The following is a 20,693-nucleotide window of genomic DNA, read 5'->3' as shown; positions in this document are numbered from 1 at the left end:
TCACTGCTGGGTCTTGACGCCATCCAGCGCTTGGGGATTCAAATCGACGGTACTTCGCTGACATGCTGCCTAGCTACGCTTCCTCCAGTACAGAGCCCCACAGGTGTGCCTCCGGGTTTTGATCACCTCTTCAGTGGCGAGTTGGGACTCGTCAAAAACTTCGTGCACCGAATACATCGGCGGCAAGGTATGAAACCTGTATCTTCCAAATTGCGCAGGCTACCCCTGGCTCTCCGTGACCAGGTGACAAATGAACTGCGGCGTCTCGAGGACGGCGACGTCATCGAGCGCGTCGAGGCTTCTGAATGGGTGTCTCCACTCGTCGTGGTGCGCAAAAAGGATGGAGCCATCCGGCTCTGTGTTGACCTCCGGGAACCGAATAAGGCAATTGTCATTGATGGGTATCCTTTGCCGCACGTGGAAGAGTTATTGCAAATGTTTCATGGTGCCACATATTTTTCTAAGCTGGATCTAGCATCTGCTTACCACCAGCTGTTACTGGAAGAAGGTAGTAGAGATCTCACCACATTCATAACTCATGAAGGCTTATTCAGGTTCAAGCGTGTCTGTTTTGGCTTGGCATCCGCGCCAGCAGTGTTTCAGAAAATGATGTCACAAATCTTGCAGAATTGTAAGAATGTTGTCTGTTACCTTGATGACATTTTGGTATGGGGTCAGACGAAACCTGAGCATGATGCTAATTTAAGAGAAGTCTTGCTTTGCATTTCAAACAGTGGTATGAAACTGAATGAAAAATGTGTCTTCTCTGTGAGAGAACTGACTTTTCTGGGCCATAAAATTTCAGCTGAAGGCATTTCGCCTACAGAAAGCAAGGTAAAAGCAATCCTGAATGCGCCTGCTCCTACAGATATTAAGTCATTGCAATCCTTCTTAGGATTAGCTGGTTACTATGCCAAGTTCATTGATCATTATGCAGAACTTGTAGAACCGCTTCGCCTCATGCTCAGGCAAGGGCAAAATTTTGCTTGGTCTGATGACGCACAACGTAGCTTCAATCAGTTGAAAGCTCATCTTACATGTTCCCCTGTCATTAAGATTTTCAACCCTGAATTGCCTGTGGTAGTCACGACTGATGCATCTGATGTTGGTGTTGGTGCTGTGTTACAGTAACCGTATGGTTCCAAGCTAGAAACTGTAGCTTTTGCATCTAGAACTTTGTCTGTAGCTGAACGAAAGTATTCTGTAGGAGAGCGTGAAGCGCTAGCATGTCTGTTCGCATGTGAAAAATGGCATGTTTACCTCTGGGGTAGACGGTTCACTCTTCGAACTGACCATCAAGCAGTAGTTGCATTACTGTCCGCTGGCGACTCAGGTCGTCGACCTCTTCGCATTTCAAGATGGTCAGCCAGGCTCCTGTATTACAACTTTCAGATTGAATATTGCAAAGGATCAGAAAACCTAGTAGCTGATGCCTTGTCTAGACTTCCAGTAAAGGATTCCCAGAATGTAGTTCAGGAGGAAGAAATAGTATCCTTAGTCACATCAGTCGTTGACAAGGAAACGGTGCAACTTGCAACGAGTACAGATGAGACGCTTCAGAAGGTCAGTAAATGCCTAGCAGAAGGTTGGCCTTCTAAGAAAGCCATAGACAATGCTTTAATAGCTTACTTTCATGTAAATGAAGAATTGTCCTTTGTAGACGGATTACTCATGCGTGGTGATCGTGTGGTAATACCCAGTGTCCTAATACCTACATTTCTACAGCTGGCACATGAAAATCATCAGGGCATAGTACGTACTAAGCAGCTTCTTCGTGAACGCTATTGGTGGCCCCAGATGGATAGCACTGTTGAACAGTATGTAAAGCATTGTCATGTATGTAAGCTGGCAGACAAGTCTGCAAAGCCTCATGTAGCTCCACTGCAGCCAGTCGAATGGCCGAACGGGCCTTGGCAGAAATTGGGAATGGACATTATTGGCCCATTAAACATGTCCTACCCTAGGTATCTAGTCACCCTTGTTGATTACTACTCAAAGTGGCCAGAAGTACTTGGTACTAATTCCATCTCCACAGATGATGTCATTAAGCTTCTTGATTGGGCTTTCAGCCGTGAAGGATTGCCAGACTCTATAGTTACAGACAATGGTCCACAGTTTGTCTCAAAACAATTCAAAGATTACCTAAAGGAAAAAGGAATCGCTCATTTTTTCTCCTCCAACTATTATCCTCAGGGAAATGGTCAAATAGAAAGGTTCAACAGAGTCATTAAGGAACACCTGCAGGTAGCAAGGCTTGAAGGTCGAGATGCTTCGAAAAGCATTTCAGAATTCTTGGGTTCTTATAGGATTACGCCACATGCTACAACGGGTCTCTCCCCAGCTTTCCTACTTCATGGTCGTCAACCCCGTTCAAAGGTAGATATTAGCAACTTCAGGTTGCCTAAGCACACAGCGGTTCAGAACAGTAAAGTTCGCGAGAGAGTCTCGCAGAAACAGCAGCAAACTAAACAGTATGTAGACAAACTGAGAGGTGCTCGGGCAACTCGTATCAAGGTGGGAGACACCGTCAAAGTAAAACTTGCCAAGAAAAGATTTTTTAAGTACAGTACGCCTCGTACAGTTAAAGCCCAGGTAGGACCATCCTCTTTTGTACTCAGTGATGGGAAGACGTGGAATGCCTCTAAGTTAACCACAGTAGTAGATAATTCAAAACATAGTACATTGTCCACAACGGATAAAGATTTTTTGTACTCGTATTCAAACCTGGATAGTCATTCCGATGACTCGTCTGGCATGACATCGTCCTTTCATAGGCATCACTTAAGTAGTGCATCTGACTGTATTGCTTCAGAGGCTACACAGTCAGCAATCATTCCTGATTCCGTGGGGGAATCGGTAGCATCCCAGGACTTGTTGGGACTTCGAGAGGAGCTTCCTGGGCAACCCTCTCCAGCTTCGCGCGACAACCACATTCAATTTTCCAACCAGGGGGAGGGAAATAGTAGTGGGACGACTGGGTCTTTAAAGTCGACCGAAACGCGTCGCAACCCCCAAAGTTCTTCTGAGGTACGCACGCGTCCTCATCGTGTCAAAAAACGGCCTCCGTGGCTTGACGATTATGTTTCTTGAATGTAGAGCGTTTTGCCGTCTTCGAAATGCCACGGCTAGGGGCCTCGCTGTGACATTTGGGAGGCACTTCACATTTTTTCGTTCACACAGGTAAAATGTGTTCCTTGTTGCGGTGCAGTGAGTTTTGTGCCGTGTTCCGTGTTGGACTTTGTTTGAGTGACTGCCCATATTTTGGTGCCCAAGACTGGTGCGCGTGTATGTGAACTTGGGCGGGGATGGATTGAATTTGTGGACTTAAGTGCGTGCTTTGTGTGCAACTGGTGCGCGTGTGTGAACATGGGGGGGAATGAACTGAAATTGCCTTTGGACTTAAGTGCGCGTCTTGTGTGCGCGTTTCAATGTATGCTCGCTTTGTTTCCAGGGGGGGATGATGTAGTATAGTGTCGCCCCCTGTCAGATCTCTGTGTCATCGCACATGTATGTTTTGTAGTTGTTTAACTAGATGGCGCACCCCCCTTCTGTCATGTGACAAGCTTGGACCAATCGGGAGGTGTCATCTAGCATGTGAAGCCTTTATAAGTAATAAACGGCCGTGGGTCGGTCGAGTCTTCGTTCCGGTTTTCATCGGGAGCAGTTAGCTCCGTGTCTCCTTCACTGCGCCGGCGCTAGCCGCGCGTTCGCCCGTCGGGGCCCCCCGCTTGCCTGCCGCTGCCGACACAACATGTACTACCCTTGAAATCGGGGGTCTTTAAGGAAAATAAACTGAACTGAACTGAAATTTTTTTAAAAGAAAGCTTCAAAAAGTTTGCAGGCTCTGTTTGTAGTTTCGTTGGAAGAAAGTTTGTGTAAAGAAAGTTGGTTGGCGCTGTTTTTAGTTTTGTTTAATGAAAGTTATAACAATTGCATTTGCTCCATTTATTCGCTCATTTAACACTTCGATAAAGAACCATAACATTCAAAATTGGTAACACAATAATTAGCACGAATGCCAGAGTGTCATAGTGATAATTCGTTTCTAGAGTTTAAAAAGAAGGAAGGAGTCAATAATTTTTTGCTGCACATGCGCATAAAATCAGGAGAAGCAAAGGTAAAATTTATTAGCCTTCCCCAGTGTAATTCTCTATCTATAACGTTTCTTATACTCGAAAACATATTTTTGTGCATTATGAGTTGAACCCTTTACCTCTCCGATTGAGGCGTTACCACTGCTACAAATAAAACAGTGGTACTATTCTTGGCGTAGGCTGTTTATTATTCTTCGCGACGCTTTTTTGGTTTTTTGATTTCGGCTTCTTAAGAAACCTCTCCTCGACTATTCTGTGCAATTCATTCGGAAAACTTGGCTGTCTAACAAATGCAGTACATGCGGTCGCTGTTAGAAGCGCCTTTCTTTTCATAACTGCGGGAGATGGATGTTTTGAGATTTGCGGTCGAAGAGATGTACGACAGCACGAATCCCGTAAATGCTTGCTTGGGTGCACGACTGAATAATTGAAGATTGTCAGTTGGCTGGGTAGGGAAAGTTGCGTACCTAGCACGGACGTATCTCTTTGTTCGCGCGTGCGTGCAAAGAGTAAGGTTGTTGCACTTCGGCCGAAGCTCTATCTGCTGTAGCACACCACCATCGCCACGTTTGGTCTCACTAAGCAAAGATGCGGGAACATTTTCTCGGAAACACGACACTTGGCGACATAGGAAGCGTGTATGTTTGCGGTGATCATGAATTTGTACTCGGTAGGTGTCAAAGAAGCCCGTAGGTCGTCCGCCATTCCAAGCAAACGGAGCTGCACGGGCGGAGCGCTGATTGGCTCGTCATCGAAAACTAAAATTCGCTTATGGCACGGTTTGAATCCCTGTATACCTTTTATAAATAAGGAAACCTACCCGCGTAGTGTAAGCCCAACAAGTGGGGCCTAAATACATGCCCTCCTCCCGACTACGATTTGCTTTGAGTAACAAAAGCTAATCTCGAAGGCCGTGCTTTTGCAAACTGCATGCGCCTGCAGCGGATGCGAATCTTGGAGGCGAGATCCGCTTCGTTAACCGCAGTGCGGCACTGCTGCAATGCTAGGCCAGGGCCATTGAGAGGGCCCACAGGTGCTCAGGAGGCCAGAGTAGATAGTAATTAAGAAGGTCCCATAGGGTAACCTCAGAATAGCATCGCCGTCAATAACAGAAAAAGGAGGAAAACAAGAAAGAGAGCTCGCTATGCAATATGCTACATCAACTTGCAATCAAATTAAAGTAGCAAGCATAGGCAGATAATTATGGAATTTTGGGAGAACTTCAGAATGGCTTCACAGTAGGTAGGCGCATGAATGATAACTTATTTCTTCTTACTCGGTGTATTGAAATATCAATAGTTGAAAGCAGATTGTTATATGTGTCCATTTTAGACATTACAGGAGCGTATGACAACGTAGATTGCAACATTTTGTGGGATATTCTAGAACGGGGAGGCTTAGGCGACGATTGTCTACAGCTTTTGAGAGATATTTACGTATAAAATACCGTTTGCGTTGAATGGTAGGGACGAGGAACGAGGAGAAAGTTGATATCAACTAGGGACTGAGGCAAGGGTGCCCTTTATCCCCATAGCTGTTTATGGTGTACATGGTGAGGATGGAGAGGGCGCTAGCAGGAAGTAATGTCGAGTTTAACCCCTCATACAAACAGGCGGGTACAGTAGTAGAGCTCCACCTTCCAGCCTTATTATGTGCGGACGACATTGTGTTGCCAGCTAACAAGCAAAGTAATTTGCAACGTCTGGCTAATATCTGTGGACAGGAAGGCAAGAATTTGGGTTTGGAATGTAGTGTTGGAAAATTGGGTGTTACGGTATTCAACGACAACAGTGAACAGACGGTGGCAGTACAGGGCCAGGAATTATCTCGGGTAAGAGAATATAAATATCGCGGTGTATGGATAACCGAAGGAAATATATATATATATATATATATATATATATATATATATATATATATATATATATATATATATATATATATATATATATATATATATATTGTTACGTAGGAAGACGCAGACGAAAAGCTATGTACAAATATATTTACAAGGAAAATACGCTGCGCTTGGCCAAGAGGCAACAGCCCGCGCTAGCTTCTAATCGTCGTCGTCGTCTTCACACTGCTGGCCTTTCGTGATCGCGCATATTGTGCCGTAGCACTACCCCCGGCTGCAAAAGCGCCGTCCCGGAGCGACTAAAGATCGGACTCGGAAGCAGTGTAGTAGGCCTTGAGCCTACTGACGTGTACGACATCACTAGATGCCACAGGAGAGGACGAGGTTGAGGCCACAGGAGCAATTTCGTAAGTCACAGGCGTCACCTGGCGCAGCACGCGGTAGGGCCCTGTGTATCGCGAAAGGAGCTTCTCTGAAAGTCCGACGTGACGAGAGGGCGACCACAGGAGCACGAGCGCACCAGGTGAAAACTGTACGTCACGATGGCGGGCGTTGTACTGACACTGCTGAGTGGTCTGTGAGGCCGTCAGTCGAGCACGGGCAAGCTGGCGTGCATGGTCAGCGAGGGCGATGGCGTCGCGCGCATACTCGCTTGTTGAGACCGCAGCAGGAGGAAGTGCCGTGTCTAGGGGCAAGGTAGGTTCGCGACCGTACAGTAGATAAAAGGGAGAAAATCCGGCGGTGTCGTGCCGGGAAGAATTGTACGCAAATGTTACGTAAGGAAGGGCAATGTCCCAGTCGTGGTGGTCCTTGGAAACGTACTTGGCCAGCATATCGGTAAGAGTACGGTTTAACCGCTCTGTCAGGCCATTGGTTTGAGGATGGTATGAAGTAGTCAGTTTGTGTTGAATGGAGCAGGAACGCACAATGTCAGCGATAACTTTCGAGAGGAAGTTTCGACCACGGTCAGTAAGCAGCTGTCGCGGGGCGCCATGAAGCAAGATAATGTCACGCAAGAGAAAGTCCGCGACGTCAGTGGCGCAGCTGGTAGGGAGAGCCCGAGTGATAGCGTATCGGGTGGCGTAATCAGTCGCGACGGCTACCCATTTGTTCCCAGAAGATGACGTGGGAAAGGGACCGAGCAGGTCTAATCCAACACGAAAGAACGGTTCCACAGGGACGGTGATCGGCTGGAGATGACCGGCAGGTAGCACCTGAGGTGTCTTCCGACGCTGGCAGGGATCACAGGCAGCAACATAGCGTCGAACGGAGCGAGCGAGACCAGGCCAATAGAAGCGGCGGCGGACGCGGTCGTACGTGCGGGTTACCCCAAGATGTCCTGAAGTGGGTGCGTCATGCATCTCAAAGAGCACAGTCTGTCGTAGCTGTTTTGGCACGACAAGAAGAAGGTCAGAGCCGTTAGGGAGGAAGTTCCTTCGATACAGAATGCCACCCTGGAGGACATATCGGCGAACGGATGCGTCGGTAGGTGTAGAGCGCAGACGCTCGATAAGTGCTCGCAGCGATAGGTCTCGGTACTGCTCATCGGCGATGTTACCGAAGGCAGAGACAGAGAAAATGCCGTTGGCGCTACTACTGTCGGCGTCGTCAGGCTCGTCGACCGGGTAGCGAGACAGGCAGTCAGCGTCCTTGTGTAGTCGGCCAGATTTATAGGTGACAGTATACGAATATTCTTGGAGGCGTAAGGCCCAGCGACCAAGTCTTCCTGTAGGATCTTTCAGTGAGCATAACCAGCAAAGCGCGTGATGGTCTGTGACAACGGAAAAGGATCGGCCATATAAGTATGGGCGGAATTTCGCAACCGCCCAAACTAGGGCCAGACACTCACGCTCAGTGATGGAATAGTTGCGCTCCGCGGGTGAGAGGAGCCTGCTGGCGTAAGCGATAACACGGTCGTGGCCACGCTGGCGTTGTGCCAGTACTGCTCCAATTCCGTGACCGCTGGCATCAGTACGGACTTCGGTAGGCGCAGAAGGATCGAAATGGGCCAAAACGGGAGGCGTTGTGAGAATGTCGTTTAGATGAGAGAATGCAGAGGCCTCGTTATCGCCCCACTGGAAAGGAGCGTCTTTTTTCAAAAGGTCGGTTAGCGGTCGTGCTATGGCGGCGAAATTTCTCACGAAACGGCGGAAGTACGAACAAAGGCCGATGAAGCTGCGCACATCCTTGACACACTTCGGAACAGGGAAGTGCGTAACAGCATGGATCTTGCCTGGGTCCGGTTGCACTCCGTTCGCGTCAACGAGATGTCCAAGGACGGTAATCTGGCGGCGGCCGAATTGGCACTTCGATGCGTTGAGTTGCAGACCGGCTCGCCGAAAAACGTCCAGGACTGCTGAGAGGCGCTCGAGGTGCGTAGCGAACGTTGGGGAGAATACGATAACGTCGTCCAAGTAGCACAGGCACGTGGACCATTTGAAACCGTGAAGAAGGGAGTCCATCATGCGTTCAAAAGTGGCAGGGGCGTTACATAGACCGAACGGCATCACTTTGAATTGATAAAGACCGTCGGGTGTGACAAAAGCAGTCTTCTCGCGGTCGAGATCGTCCACGGCAATCTGCCAGTAGCCGGAGCGAAGGTCAATAGAAGAGAAATAGCGAGCACCGTGGAGGCAGTCAAGGGCGTCATCAATCCGAGGTAGGGGATACACGTCCTTTTTGGTAACCCTGTTAAGGTGCCGATAATCCACGCAAAAGCGCCATGAGCCATCCTTCTTTTTGACCAGTACTACAGGTGACGCCCATGGACTATATGATGGTTCAATAATGTTCTTGGCAAGCATTTTGCGAACTTCTGCGTGAATAACTTGACGCTCAGCTGGTGACACTCGATACGGGCGGCGATGAATAGGAGGGGCATCGCCGGTATTAATGCGATGTTTGACAGCTGTAGTTTGGGCTAAAGGACGATCGTTAAAGTCAAAAATATCGTGGTAGGAAAACAGAACGCGGCAGAGTTCACGAGCGTGCTCGGAGGGCAAGTCGGGGGCAATCATTTTCCGTAAGTCAGCGATGGTACAATTTGCCGACTGCGATGGTAGAGGAGTATCGGATGAAGTGTCGTCTACTGCAATGGATGCTACTGAGTGATCCTCGAATGAACAAAGCTGGGCCAAAGACATCCCACGTGGCAGCACTTGTGTCGTCAAGCCAAAGTTGACCACTGGCAGGCAGACGCAATTCGCCGTAATAGATAAAACTGTATGGGGTACTGTGATCCCATGTGTAAGGAGGACGTCTTGCATAGGAGCCGCGATGTAGTGACCGTCGGGGACTGGTGGGGATGACACTAGGTCAACGTAGGTCAGTGCCGAAGGTGGCAAGCGAACGAAGTCGGCGGAACTGAGGCGACTGGGGTGTGGTTCAGCAGGATCCAGAACAGGCAGGTCAAGGCGGAGAGTACTGGCGGAACAATCGATGAGAGCAGAATGTGCGGAAAGGAAGTCTAACCCGAGGATGATGTCGTGGGGACAGTGGGCGATGACTGTGAATAGCACGATTGTTGAGCGATCGGCGAAGGAGACGCGGGCGGTACACATACCAATTACGGGGGCTGTTCCGCCATCGGCGACACGGACAACAGGCGTCGTGGCGGGCGTGATAATTTTCTTGAGCCGGTTACGAAGGTCAGCGCTCATTACGGACAAATGCGCCCCAGTGTCTATGAGAGCAGACACAGAAACACCGTCGACTTGCACGTCAAGAAGGTTCAGATGAGTGGGCAAAGTCAGTAGAGGATTTGGCGGCGTAGGGAGCAATGCAGCGTCACCTCGAGGCGCTGCATCGTCTAGTTTTCCGGCTGGGAGCGGCGTCCGAAGGGAGTCGGCGAATAGGAGCGACGGGGCTGGGGAGAGCGAGATTGTCGTCGTTGGGGCGAAGGCGAACGAGAATAGGGGCGGTTCGTTGCAGGAGAATCAGTGGCGGCATTATCGGAGCGTGCGGCATAGGGACGAGAAGGGCCACCTGAGGGGCGAGAGTAGGCAGTATAAGTAGGCCGGCTCGGGGAACTCCAGCGACTACGACAGTGCCGAGAAATGTGCCCGATTCGATGGCAGTGGAAACAAATAGGCTTGTCGTCAGCAGTGCGCCATTCAGATGGGTTGCGGAAACGTGGTGGGTAAGAAGATGCGGGACGGGGCGAAATCGAAGAAGCCGGGCGGGTATTAGGGCGATGGGCCGAGCAGATGGTGTGAAGACCCATGTTTTCAAACTCCTGGCGGACAACTGCCTGGATCAGTGAGACCGTGACTGCAGATGTGTTGGTGGGACTGGAGTCGAAGGCAGCCGGATAGGCGGCCTCGATCTCACGCCGGACGATCCTGGTAACATCGGCAGTGTTGTTGGGACGAGGAGCGTCGGCACAGGAAGATGTCGCTGGGGTGTTGGGCAGACGGGCAAACTGCTGGTCAATACGTCGGCTTTTGGCGAGTTCCAGGCGGCGGCACTCTCTTATAACAGCATCCACCGTCGCTACGTTGTTGCAAACGAGCAAGTTGAAGGCGTCATCGGCAATGCCTTTGAGGATGTGGGAAACCTTGTCTGACTCAGTCATGTGGGTGTCAACTTTGCGGCACAGAGCCAAGACGTCCTGAATGTACGTGACATAGGGCTCTGTTGATGTCTGCACACGGCCGGAAAGCGCCTTCTGCGCGGCAAGTTGTTGACCGTAGGGGTTGCCGAACAAGTCTCGAAGCTGTGTCTTAAGTGAATCCCAACTGGTGAGCTCATCTTCGTGCGTGCGATACCAAACTCGAGGTGTGCCACCGAGGTAAAAGACTACGTTGGCGAGCATAATAGTAGGGTCCCACCGGTTATTGCGGCTGACATGTTCATACAGGCTGATCCAGTCATCGACGTCTTCCCCATCTTGGCCCGAGAATACGCCAGGATCACGGGGAGCGGGGAGAGTGATGTAGGTCGTCGAAGTGGCAGCAGGTGTCGGAGCCGGCGGAGTCGGGTTGTCGTCGCCGGGAGCCATGAAGGAAGGCTCGACGTACCGTCCACTGCGAAGCTCCGTGACGAGGTACAGGGAACGTCCACCTCCACCAGATATGTTACGTAGGAAGACGCAGACGAAAAGCTATGTACAAATATATTTACAAGGAAAATACGCTGCGCTTGGCCAAGAGGCAACAGCCCGCGCTAGCTTCTAATCGTCGTCGTCGTCTTCACACTGCTGGCCTTTCGTGATCGCGCATATTGTGCCGTAGCAATATATATGCAAACACAGGAAAAAACAATAAAAGTAAGGTGGAAGAGAAATGCAGCCATAAAGAAACACAGGGTGCTATGGGGATACAACAGGTACGAGGCGCTCCGGGGTATGTTGAAACGTGTAATGGTTCCAGGACTTACTCTGTGGTTGTTTGCGTTTGTTTGCTTGAAATCAGGTGTAGAATCAGGACTCGATGGCAACCAAAGGTCAGTGGGACGCCTCGCATTGGGCGCTAATGGGAAGACTACAAATGAAGCTGTGCAGGGTGATATGGGGTGGAGACGTTTTGAAGTGAGAGAAGTTCAGAGTAAAATTGTATTATGAAGATCGACTGAGGAATATGGAAGGAAGTAAATGTCATGGGAGAGTGTTGAAGTATTTCTACAGGAAGAACATTGGTTCGCAGTGGAGCAAAAGGACTAGGAAGCTTACCAGCAAGTATGCAACCTGTATGGTGACAATGTGGCAACAAAGAACATCAAGTGCAAAGTGAGACTGAGATAATCTTATGGCCGGCGGCAGCGGGAAACAAACCTGCTATGAGTAACTACTTAAGAGAAAAATAACAAATCAGTCAAGACAGAATTTAGGAGAGCTCAAGGGGAAGCTCTTTACGTTTTGAAGCGAGATCGGGATGCCTTAGGAGACGCACTTATAAAGCGAGATATCAGAAGGAAGAAGCATGTACTTGTGGTCGTAAAGCTAGGGAAGCGATGGCGCATGTTTTATTAGAATGTGAAGGTATCTCTGCCCAGGCTCCTCTGGCCTGTTTGAAGCCCTTGGGTTCTGTGAGAGCTGGGCGAAAGTAAACATGCTCACTATAGAGATTAGTAAGAAGCGATTCGATTGGTGGAAGAAAAATAGGGAAACAACACAGTACAGAGACGCACAAAAACAACCTTCCGAATAGGGGTTCAGAGAGTTTTCTTACGGGTATTATTCGTGTTTTTTGTGCTTTTGGTTGCTTTTCTTTTTTCACATAGGCAGGACATTAGGCAATTTAATAACAACAACTAAGTGGCGAAACCCACCACCCCGCTCCAAATGGATGCTCATAGCATCCATCCATCCATCCATTCATGCACCATGGAACACGATGGCTGTGGCCGAGTGCTCGTTACACTGAGGCGGTAGTTGAATTATATTTTAGGAGTGCCGAGGGAAATGTGCTCCTTATCGTGTGCATTATTCATCGCAACAGCTCCGGACTCATGAAACGCTAATATTTCACCGTGTCTTTGATGCGATGCCCAAGTGTCAACAGCATCCCACTACAGCGCCCGTCCGAGATGCCTTCTCGCACTCTCTCGTGATAAGCCTGGTACTGGTGCTTAGAATCATAGTGCATTGGAAAATTTGTTTAAGGTTGTGCTTTCGTGCAGCTGGGATTCATCGGAAATTCTAGTGTTTGCGCCGGTAAAGCGTCGGTGCCACGGTACCACAGTGAGACGAAAGAGCGTTTGTGGGCTACGTCTTGAAAGGCAAGAAAGTTTGTCACTTGCGCGAATTGTTGTAGCTTTTGTTTCATGTAATGCGCTTTGTGTAACTAGAGTAGGGCGCTTACTGAGCGCAGGTGGCCCATGTTGCTGTGCACATTTAGCAAGCAGTTTCACGAAAGGTTCCTCTGATGTTACCGTGCGCTTTCATTCTGCTGTGAAGTATGCTACCCGGCCTCATTTCTACGACTTAATGGGCACAGAACTATGGAACACTGGAAGTTACGGCTTGTTCGGTAATTTTCTGGCAAGAAATGCTTTGTTATATAGGCATTCTTGCAAGTACAGTGCATGTGTAATGTATGCGCCGAGGTGTCATGGGCTTCGCGCGTTCGCAACCAATTGCTATGTTTGACACTAGAGCAGATATCAGCTTGTATGATGATTGTTTGGTGTATACAGTTTAGCTTGAAGGCCCGCATCGAGAGAACCTGTCTCTATTGTTTATGTTCTTGGGTGTCTCCTCGGATTTGTCTTTTTACTACAGGACAGATACAGGCTGATATTACAATGACGAGGTTTCCTTTTAATCGAGACATTTCAATCAGACGTGGCCTTTACTATATATTTCTTTTATTTACAATACTGCTATCTGATTTGAGAGCGTGGCAGTCGGCTGATACAGTATACATGTATATCAGTACGCATCTAGGCGGAGCAGTTAATTGAAAAAAAGGAAAATAAAAAGAAAACAATTGCCCAAGGATGGCAATATAAGTAGGAAGTTGAGTTTAGGAAGAAGAATGCATGTTTTCAAATGACAGTTAATTAACATAATACTAGCAGTGAAGAACATGTAAGTAACCAGTTATACATGAAATAGGATCGAACTGAAAGATAACACTTAACGCGTCAAAAACATTTAAAGTTGTGTGAACAGATGCGCTAAAGCATATAAACTTTGAGAGCGAGAAGAAACAAATTGAAAAGGAAAAAGAAAAATGGGACGTCGAAAGCAACACAACTCAAAATTGGTGACAATGATTCATGCGATAATAAATGATTTTATTTACGGACTGCAGCTTCTATTGTGAGGTAAATTCGGACAACGATTCGATGGCGGTTATAGCAGGATCAAGTCGCTTCCATTCAGCTACTGTAAGGGGGAAGAATGAATACTTAAACGTGTCGTTGTTGCATGTGTATTCTGTTAAAGTGTACGCATGTTTTTTACGTGTTTTTCGAGCCTCATAAAATGAAATGTACCTGGACACATCTATCTTATAGTTATTTTTAGAAGCTGAAACAAGAACTTCAGGCGAGCGTGTTTAGCTCTGGTAGATAGCGTTTGCAATCCAGACTGCGTTAGAAGATTAGTCGGTGAGTCAGCGCGTTTATATTTGTTGTGAATGAACCTTATAGCCTTTCTTTGTACTGCCTCTAATTTTGTTATGTTAGTCGTTGCATGAGGAAACCAGACTGTGTTTACATATTCGAAAACTGGCCTAACGAACGTTGCGTAGGTCAGTAGCTTCGTTGATGTCATAGAGAGCGCAAGGCTTCTTTTGAGGAAGAATAATTTGCGTAGTGCTCCTGCGCTGATCTTCGAAATATTCGAAATATTCGAAAAAAAAAAACCTGAGCGCCTAGGCTAATGTAACTCCCAGGTATTTATGTTGTTCAACTTTAGTTAGTGGCATGCTGTTAATGTCATATGTAAAGTAAGAAGATCTTGTTTTCCTTGTTACGGTCATGGCCACAGACTTTTTTGCGTTAATTGACATCTGCCAATTAGAACACCAAATAACTAGAGTGTTGAGGAATGTATTAAGTGCGATGTGGTCGCTATAATTAGTGATTTCGCTATAAATAATGCAGTCGTCGGCGAACGGTTTTATAGTACAACCAATGTTAGCTGTGATGTCATTAATATAGATTAGGAAGAGTAATGGCCCAAGAACTGAGCCTTGGGGAACTCCGGAAATAACGGCGACAGTGTTTCATAGCATTTTTTCATAGATTACAAATTGTGAACGATTTGCTAGAAATTCTTTTATCCAGGCTGAAACGAGCCCTATCCCAACAGCACTTTCAACTTTAGCGATTAATTTGTTATGGCATACAGAATCAAATTCCTTAGATAGGTCAAGAAAATCATGTCAGTCTGGCCGCGGTGGTTGACAGTAAATGCAATAGCGTGGACTAGTTCTGTTAGTTCGGTTACTGTTGATAAACCACTACGAAAGTCATGTTGGTAGGAAGACAAGAAGCCAATGCTCTCTTGAAAAACCGTTATGTGCTTTAAGATTATGTGATCTAGAAGCTTACAGGATGTACTAGTTATTGAAATGGGTATAAAATTTGACATTTCTGCTGTGTCGCCTGATTTATGTCGCCTGATTACCCTCCTAAAAAAAAAGATATATATCCTCAATTATGTATGGCAACACATGTGCAGGTCATAAATACCAGGTTCTCTAGCCGAGTGCCATCCGTGCGGCATAACCGAGCTCAGATTGGTCCACCTTGACTGATCAAATAAGGCACCACTGTAGATTAAATGAGGCGTACAACTCCCGCGGGACCCGCCGTGGTTACTCAGTGGATATGGTGTTAGACTGCTGAGCACGAGGTCACGGGATCGGATCCCGGCCACGGCGGCCGCATTTCGATGGGGGCGAAATGCGAAAACACCCGTGTACTTAGATTTAGGTGCACGTTAAAGAACCCCAGGTGGTCGAAATTTCCGGAGTCCTCCACTACGGCGTGCCTCATAATCAGAAAGTGGTTTTGTCACGTAGAACCCCATAATTTAATTTTTAATTTAACTCCTCCGGGCACGGTAGAGTATCCGCCTCCCGTGCAAGAGGACCGTGATTCAAATCCCGGTGCCGCACAATCCTCCACCGGAAAATACCAAAAAAAAAACCGTGTGTTGAGAAAATTGCACAAACCGGCCTGGAGTGCGGCCTGATCCCGGTGACCAGAACCGGTAACGCACTCTCTCACCACAGCAGGATTGGCCACCCTGGTGCAGTACTTGGCCACAACCTCCTATATGAATACAACAATCAAACCCCGGCCCTCAGTCTCCAGCAGCCGCGAAGCAACTGACCACGGCGGCGGTCAGATCTGTGATGCAGCAGAGGGTGCTAAGAATACCTGGCTCCGGACAGGCCGCCATTGGAATCTGAACCTGGCAACGTTTAACGTTAGAATGTTATCTAGTGAGGTGAGTCTAGCAGTGTTATTGGAGGAATTAGAGGGTAGTAAATGGGATATAATAGGGCTCAGTGAGGTTAGGACAAAAGAAGCATATACAGTGCTAAAAAGCGGGCACGTACTGTGCTACCGGGGCTAAGCGGAGAGACGAGAACTAGGAGTCGGATTCCTGATTAATAAGGAAATAGCTGGTAACATAGATGAATTCTATAGCATTAACGAGAGGGTGGCAGGTCTTGTTGTGAAACTTAATAAGAGGTACAAATTGAAGGTAGTACAAGTCTACGCCCCTACATCTAGTCATGATGACCAGGAAGTCGAAAGCATTTATGAAGACGTGGAATCGGCGATGGGAAAAGTCAAAACAAAATACACTATACTGATGGGCGACTTCAATGCCAGGGTAGGCAAGAAGCAGGCTGTAGACAAGTCAGTGGGGGAATATGGCATAGCCTCTAGGAATAGCAGAGGAGACTTATTAGTAGAGTTTGCAGAACAGAATAATATGCGGATAATGAATACCTTTTTCCGCAAGCGGGTTAGCCGAAAGTGGACGTGGAGGAGCCCAAATGGTGAGACTAGAAATGAAATCGACTTCATACTCTGCGCGAACGCTTGCATTATACATGATGTAGACGTGCTTGGCAAGGTACGCTGCAGTGACCATAGGATGGTAAGAACTTGAATTAGCGTTGACTTGAGGAGGGAACGGAAAAAACTGGTACATAAGAAGCCAATCAATGAGTTAGCGGTAAGAGGGGAACTAGAGGAATGCCGGATCAAGCTACAGTACAGGTATTCGGCTTTAACCCAGGAAGAGGACCATAGTGTTGAAGCAATGAACGACAACCTTACGGGCATCATTAAGGAGTGCGCAATAGAAGTCGGTGGTAACGCCGTTAAACAGGAAACCAGTAAGCTATCGCAGGAGACGAAAGATCTGATCAAGAAACGCCAATGTATGAAAGCCTCTAACCCTACAGCTAGAATAGAACTGGCAGAACTTTCCAAGTTAATCAACAAGCGTAAGACAGCGGACATAAGGAACTATAATATGGATAGAATTGAACAGGCTCTCAGGAACGAAGGAAGCCTAAAAGCAGTGAAGAATAAACTAGGAATAGGCAAGAATCACATGTGTGCGTTAAGAGACAAAGCCGGCAATATCGTTACTAATATGGATGGATAGTTCAAGTGGCTGAAGAGTTTTATAGAGATTTATACAGTACCAGTAACACCCACTAGGATAAGGTGAAAGAGAATTGTCTAGAGGAACTTGAAATCCCACAAGTAACGCCGGAAGAGGCAAAGAACGCCTTGGGAGCTATGCAAAGGGCGAAGACAGCTGGGGAGGATCAGGTAACAGCAGATTTGTTGAAGGATGGTGGGAACATTGTCCTAAAAAGATTGGCCGTCCTATATACACGATGCCTCATGACCTCGAACGTACCGGAATCTTGGAAGAACGCTAACATAATCCTAATCCATAAGAAAGGGGACGCCAAAGACTTGAAAAATTATAGACTGATCAGCTTACTGTCCGTTGCCTACAAAGTATTTACTAAGGTAATCGCAAATAGAATCAGGAATACCTTAGACTTCTGTCAACCAAAGGACCAGGCAGGATTCCGTAAAGGCTGCTCAACAATAGACCATATTCACACTATCAATCAGGTGATAGAGAAATGTGCGGAATATAACCAAACCTTATATATAGCCTTCATTGATTACCAAAAAGCATTTGATTCAGTCGAAACCTCAGCAGTCATGAAGGCACTACGGAATCAGGGTGTAGATGAGCCATATGTAAAGATACTGGAAGATATCTATAGCGGTTCCACAGCCACCGTAGTCCTCCACAAAGAAAGCAACAAAATCCCAATAAAGAAAGGCGTGAGACAGGGAGATACGATCTCTCCAATGCTATTCACAGCATGTTTACAGGAGGTATTCAGAGACCTGGAGTGGGAAGAATTGGGGATAAAAGTTGGTGGAGAATACCTTAGCAACTTGCGGTTCGCTGATGATATTGCCTTGCTTAGTAACTCAGGAGACCAATTGCAATGCATGCTCACTGACCTGGAGAGGCAAAGCAGAAGGGTGGGTCTGAAAATTAATCTACAGAAAACTAAAGTAATGTTTAACAGTCTCGGAAGAGAACAGCAGTTTACGATAGGTAGCGAGGCACTCGAAGTGGTAAGGGAATACATCTACTTAGGGCAGGTAGTGACCACGGATCCGGATCATGAGACTGAAATAACCAGAAGAATAAGAATGGGCTGGGGTGCGTTTGGCAGGCATTCTGAAATCATGAACAGCAGGTTGCCACTATCCCTTAAGAGGAAAGTGTATAACAGCTGTGTGTTACCAGTACTAACATATGGGGCAGAAACCTGGAGGCTTACGAAAAGGGTTCTGCTGAAATAGAGGACGACGCAACGAGCTATGGAAAGAAGAATGATAGGTGTAACGTTAAGGGATAAGAAAAGAGCAGATTGGGTGAGGGAACAAACGCGGGTAAATGACATCTTAGTTGAAATCAAGAAAAAGAAATGGGCATGGGCCGGACATGTAATGAGGAGGGAAGATAACCGATGGTCACTAAGGGTTACGGACTGGATTCCAAGGGAATGGAAGCGTAGTAGGGCGCGGCAGAAAGTTAGGTGGGCGGATGACATTAAGACGTTTGCAGGGACAACATGGCCACAATTAGTACATGACCGGGGTAGTTGGAGAAGTATGGGAGAGGCCTTTGCCCTGCAGTGGGCGTAACTAGGCTGATGATGATTATCTTTGCAATTTTCCATTTGTTCGGTAGCTGTGTAGTCGTGAGTAATTTACGAAAAATTATGCGGGGGTATCTACTGCACCATTCCGCATACCTTTTCAGAAAGTCGTTCGCTATGTTGTCAGGACTGCTGCCTTTTTTAGGGGCAAGATTAAGCAGAAGATTAAGTATGCCAGCTTCCGTAATGTCTAATTTGCCAATACTTACACCCTGTCTGGTTAGAATGGGGGGAATAATGTTATCGTATGTAGTAAATACTGATTGAGCGAAAATGTTATATGCGTTGGCTTTCGCAGTTACTTCCTCTGGGCGTAAGTGGGACGCTTCTCTATAATTGGTGCGAAAGTGCCTCCAGAACCTTCCGGGATTACTAGTAAGAAAGTTCGTTAACCTTACATTAAAATAATATTCGTTTGCACGCTTAGCTGTAAGCTTGAATTCCGCGATGCAATTAGGCTGTTTCGTCACCCTGGATTCGTCTCCTCCTATAATTTTTATTGTTCTACGCGATCTTTTCACACGGCGCTTTGCATGAATTACTTCTCTAGTTATCCAGGGATTATTTTTTGGTGGCCGCTTGATTTTAGTAGACCCGTAGTTTGGGACGAATTAGAGCACGATAGATTTGAACATAAGCGAAAGGGAATTTACGTGAACAGAGGCACTGGAACCCATTTCGGAAAAAGGCTGGAACTCGTGATCAAGTTATGTTAGTATGCTATTGTCATCAGCGTTTCGGAAGTCGGTTACTATGGACGCAGGAAATTGGGCAGTAATACCAACAAGTGGTAATAGGCATACTGCTACGTCATGATCTGATATGCCATGGATTACGTCAGTTCGTACATGGTTAATATCGAAATATGTTAGGTGAAGAATGTTTTGAGTAGTTACCTGCGAACGCGTTGGACGTGAAATGATCTGATGAAGATTGAAGGTTAACATAAGATCAAATAGTGCATCCAAGTCTGCTGACGACTGGCACATGCCATTCCAATTAATGTCAGAAAGATTAAAATCACCCATACGGGCGATGCGTTAACCATGGGCGTCACGTTGCATGTAGTCGTGAATGTACTGATACACGCGTCACTGGAGCTCGGGCTCCGATAAACGCACCCTAAGACAACGTTTCTACCTTCGCAAAGTAATTTACAAAATTGCGCCTCAGCGTCTTTTATCTCAGGCAGAAAGGTAAAAGGAAAACATTTTTTTTATTAATAACGCCACTCCGCCAGCACGTGTGGGACGGTCTTTTCGGATTGCGGAATAATTTGGCGGCGTGAACTCTTGATCAAGAATGTCGAACGTGAGCCACGTTTCTGTTATAGCTGCTACATCAGGTTCATAAACATTTGTCAAGTTTTCAAGTGCCGAGGGGTTTGTCGACTACGCTTCTAGCCTTTACTGTGAAAAGTGTTAGTTCGCTGATTTTGCGCTTCGGCGAGTTACAACTCCGCTTTTGTGCTTTCCGGTGATGTTCGCTGCTTTGCCGACACGGCGATTTTCTGCCCCCTTTCTGAATCGTTTTTTTTTTTTCAAGTGGCACCTTGTCATTCTGCTCGTTGCTCCAAACATACACGCGATTGTTAATGTATAGTTTGTCGAAAAAAAGCGAAACCTTTTCACTTTTTTTCCCGATTTACCTTGGCGCTGTTCCAAAGTTTTCTTCCGATATCCCGCACGCGTTTTGAAAAGTCTTCTGCAATAGATAGGTGAGTGTCCTTAAGTTTGTACCCCCTTTTCAGCATTGTATATTTATCTCTTGAATCTAGAAATTTGAAGATCACAGGCCGAATCTTGCTAGGTTCTGCTCTCCCTATCGGATGTATGCGTTCGATGGCTACTGCTTTGAATTCCAGAGGGCCTTCGACAACGTCTTTATTCACTGTGCGTTCCAGTGTCAAGGATATCTCTCCAGTGGCTTCTGGTATTCCGTATGTTATCAAATTAGAGCGTCTGCTACGATTCTTTAGATCATCGATTCTATATTGCAATGATATTACCGAATTAATGTTTGCTATTTGCTCTTGAGAAGAATGGGCTTTTTCTTCTAGGC

The 20,693-nt window shown here is 46.9% G+C and overlaps 1 protein-coding gene across 3 annotated transcripts in view; it reads right to left on the bottom strand.

Annotated features, from left to right (window-relative positions):
- The window catches only part of LOC126535889 (proton channel OtopLc-like), a 219,194-nt gene that overhangs the window by 186,067 nt on the left and 12,434 nt on the right, over positions 1-20,693 (bottom strand). The window lies entirely within an intron of this gene.

Source organism: Dermacentor andersoni, chromosome 4, assembly GCF_023375885.2.
Source record: "Dermacentor andersoni chromosome 4, qqDerAnde1_hic_scaffold, whole genome shotgun sequence".
Lineage (NCBI taxonomy): Eukaryota > Metazoa > Arthropoda > Arachnida > Ixodida > Ixodidae > Dermacentor > Dermacentor andersoni.
This window is presented reverse-complemented; position numbering and strand designations above follow the sequence as displayed.